Here is a 4,625-nt window from a genome sequence, read left to right as displayed (position 1 = left end):
GGCCAAAGCCTCAGGGTCTCCATAAACCAGTGACCTGCCTTCCACCAGCAATAACAGCTGCATCTGTTAAAGTTATTTTTATTTTGTAAATCTCAGTTAGCTCAGAACTGCATGTGGATTTCTGGTTTTGTTTTATTTTCTTTTAACCCCATGTTTTGCAGATTATTCTGCTTTACATGGGATGATTGATTAACTCCATACTGCCCCATTCTCTTGTTAAATGACAAGATGATCTCAGTGGCCTTATTTTAAATTCAAACAGAGATAAATCCAACCAAGGGGAGATTGCCCGCCACATTGTCAGTCCACTTCACTGAGCAGAAGGGTGTGAAATATTTCTGGCTGGTGCCACTCTCTCTTGTGAAAATAGATCATCTGAGTTAAGAGGCTGGAAAATTCTTAATGGTGGAAGTTAAATGGAGAGCTAAGGAAGGCCCTATGAAGGGCCGATTTAGATCCATTTCTTTTTCTAGCTATTCTTTTGTCTATTTTTTGGTCATCTTTATTATCAGGGAAATTATGCCACAAGTTTCACGATTTTCACTTTGTTCCAGAACCATGATTCCATTCATCAGCATCAACAACAACAACAACAAACCTCCTAATAGTCTTCTGGGGATGCTGTAATGCTGTGCATCTTGGGATACTACGATCTATTAGGAATCGATATTGTGGGTCACCCAAAGGGCATTGGAGGAGACACATGGTGAGTGTATATAAGCTGCAGCCAGCTTCCAATGATGAATTGCAGGCATTAAGCAGCAGAGAATCTCTCATTAAGGAGATGTGTGATTAGAAGAGGAGGTGGGTTGATCATTTAATAATTTAAAAGTAATTATATTTTAATAGTAATAAATGAATACAATTACAACATAATAATATATAAATGTATCACAATGTATTTATAGAATATGTTCTCTATTCTATAAAATGATATGCTTATAATAAATATTTTTACATTTTATATTATACACAATGATATATTTATAATATTATAACAAATATTTTAAAGTAATGACAACTAATATTTAAGTAACACTTTGAAATTTGCAAGGTTGAAGTTTTACAATATATTTTCTCACTTGATCCTCCACCAAACCCTGTAAAGTAAAGCCTATCTCTCTCCCTTCTACTGGGGGAAAAATACCCTTTTAGCAAATATGCATAGTCAAGCAAAACCAATTCCCATATTTGCCATATCCAAAATGTATGTCTCGTGGTGCATCATCACTTCTCTGTTAGGGAATGGGTGGCCGGTTTTATCATAAGTCATCTGGATTCAGGGTTTTTCATTGTCCTGCCTAGAATTTTAAAGTCGTTCAAAGCTGTCTTTACAAATGTTATAGTATACATTGTTCTGCTCCCTTCATTCTGCATCAGTTCATAAAGTCTTCCCAGGAGTCTCTGAAACTGAATCTTTCATGTATGGATCGAGAGTATCCCATTCCATTCATGATCCACCATTTGTTCAGTCATTCCCCAACTGAAGGGCATACCCTTGTTAAGTAATTTTCCCAGGATAATTGATTAACAATAATGGGTGCATTGCCCTGGTGCTAGATAATGTAGAAAGAGTCAGAGAAAGGCACCCTGGTTTGTTGGGGGTATCTTCTCTATAGGATTTAATAGAAGACATGGAAAGATGCCTGGGATAAAAAGGCATGGATGGGGTATGATCTGTGTGTTTATACTGAGCACCCATGATGAGGCGATGCCTCATAATCTCCCATCTGGCTCTAGGGTTTTACCCCCCCTCTCCCTCTCCCTCCCCCATCACTTTCCTCTCCTCCCTCCCCACCGCCTTCCAGCTTTTAATGTATTGACTGTCCCAATAGATTTGTTAAATCCTTGAGGTCAGGGACTATATTTTGCCTTTCTTTTTATCCCCAAGAATTGAATAAATTTTTATTGACTGACTCATTAGCTGATAATAACATCTGCCTCAAAAATTATCTAGAGGATCAATGAAAGAATTAATGTAAAGGCCTTTTGTAAATCTCAAAGTGATATAACCATTAATAAGGGCTTATATAGTTCACAATACATAATAGATAATATTAATATCCATAGAAAGAACAAATAAATAGAAGTATATAGAGAATTACATATACATATATATATATATATACATACACACACAGAGGGGAACAGGAAGGAAGAAAAAAGAAAAATAAATAAATTTTCATGATAACTTTATTATATATTTAAAAGGAATAGCAAGTTGTACATAATACAGTTTCATGTGCAATTATATTTTTAAAAATTATACTATGTAATAGAAATGCTTGTCTATTCCATAAATTAGAAATAAAATAAATAATTAAAAAAAACATCACTTTACAATTATTATCTCATTCGATCCTCACAGCAACCCGGGGGGCGGGGGTAGGTGATGCTATTACCCCCATTTTACAGATGAGGAAACTGAAGATGGCAGAGGTTAAATGATTTGTTCTGGGTCACACAGATGATGGTGGAGGCGGTGATGAGGGCGACAATGATGGGGATGATGATATTTATATGGCACTTACTCTGTCAGGCCCTGTGCTAAGGACTTTACAATTATTATCTCATTTGATTCTCATGACAAGCCTGGGAAGTAGGTGCTATCATGATCCTCGTTTTGCAGATGAGCAAACTGAATTCAAGTGACTTGTTCAGAGTCACAAAGCTAGGAAGTGTCTGAGGTCAAATTAGGTAAGTCAGGTCTTCCTGACTTAAGGCCCAACCTTCTATCAGCTGCACCCATCTAGCTGCCTACACACTGTCCAAGTGTACTGATATCTATTTTATACTTAAATATATATATATGTATATGTATATATATAATATATATACACACCATCCATAAAGCATACGCATAAACATGTTTGTTCGTCCATATACACATACATGTGCATATAGACAAATGTATGCATATATTATAGCTTTCACACAAATGCACGAACACACACATGCATGTGTGTGAGCTAGTGCTCTTTAAGGAGCTACAGAGATCCAAAAGGAATATATGAACAAAGTTAAAGAGCTCACAGCATGAAAAAAAGCAGTGTTCTCCATGTTTCAGACACAAAATGCTTTCAGACATGATTTATTAGACACCAGTCTTGTTGAATTCATTTATAGATGTGTATATATAAATGTATGTCTTTATATGTATTATCTCATTTGTTATATTAAATATATATTATGTTTAATATATATTAGAATACATATTTTAAGTGTCCCACCCTCTTTTTTCTTCTGGAGCTGGCTTGAAACTTGATGTGGAAGAGGTGAATAGATCAGAACTGATACTCATTATATTTTGGAGTTTGAGTGATGTCGTGACTATTAGGTTACTTCATGCTAGTAAAGGGAGAATAGAATGAAGTGTTTAATAAAAATGTTCATGAACTTTTTCCCCTCTTGCTTGGAATTGCGTCTTTTCCTTTGTTCAGTCACTCTTAGTTCATGCTTAGGATCTGTTTTTCTTGTGAGTTCCTGCCTTTGATTAATTTTCCAGGTAGGTCAATGGGGGCCCAGAGGAGTCCGGCTGCTGGCTCAGCTGAGATTGCATCCTGAACTTTCCTCCATTACTCCCTCTGCTCTGGCTTTTTGGTCCTGCTCTTTCTAGTAAAATCATCTGGATAACTGAGGCAAATATCGGGAACTGCATATTTATAAAAATAGCTGTTTACCTTAAAGCATGTGCCTTTATACACTGCATAATGAAGGTTTGGAGAGATTCGCTGTTAAGATAGAGCAGAGGTTCTTTAGGGAGTGTGATTCTGTGATTAGATTTCAAGGGGTCTATGAATGTAGGAAAAATTATATTTTTAGTTCAATATGATTGGTTTCCTAAACATTTTATCTTATGCATTTAAACCATTATTCTGAGAAGGGGTTCAGGGACTTCACCAGACTGCCCAAGGGGTCTATGGAACAAAAATGGTTAAGAACTCCTGTTCTAGAGAGTTCTAAAAACAAGTGGCATTATGCAGTGGAAAGAAAGCTGGATTCTGCCTTAGGTGACATGATTCTAATCCTGATTCTACCAAATTACTTGTACCTCACTGGGTAAATTTTTTCTCACATTTATTTTATTTTATGGAATAACACAGACATTCCCATAACATAGTAAAATAAAAAAATAATTGTACATGAAACTGCTAATCTATTATGTATAACTTGCTATTACTTTTAAATATGTAATAAAATTATTAAGTAAATTTCTGTTTTTTCTTTTTGTTCTTCCCCTCCCACCCTAGAGAGATGGTTGCCATAAGATACACATTTTATATCTCTATATCATATTTCTTTCTTTCTTCCTTCCTTTCTCCCTCCCTCCTTCTCTCTCTTCTCTCATCTCTCTACCTATCTCTATCTCTCTATGTATACACACACACACACACATCTGTAAAATTATTCTATACAAGTGACTTAAGCTCATTATTCATCTATAAAATGAGGCAAAGGATAGACTAGATCAAAGTCTCTTAAACTGTGGGTTCCGTAACTGAATGTGGTGGATCGTGAAAATTTCGGCAGGAAATGTTTGATTTGTATACCTATGTTATATACCTATATACCCTGTATTGCATAAATATTTCTTGGGTGAAAAGGTGTCAAGAATGGAAAACGTT

The sequence above is a fragment of the Dromiciops gliroides genome, chromosome 1 (genome assembly GCF_019393635.1).
Source record: "Dromiciops gliroides isolate mDroGli1 chromosome 1, mDroGli1.pri, whole genome shotgun sequence".
Lineage (NCBI taxonomy): Eukaryota > Metazoa > Chordata > Mammalia > Microbiotheria > Microbiotheriidae > Dromiciops > Dromiciops gliroides.
This window is presented reverse-complemented; position numbering follows the sequence as displayed.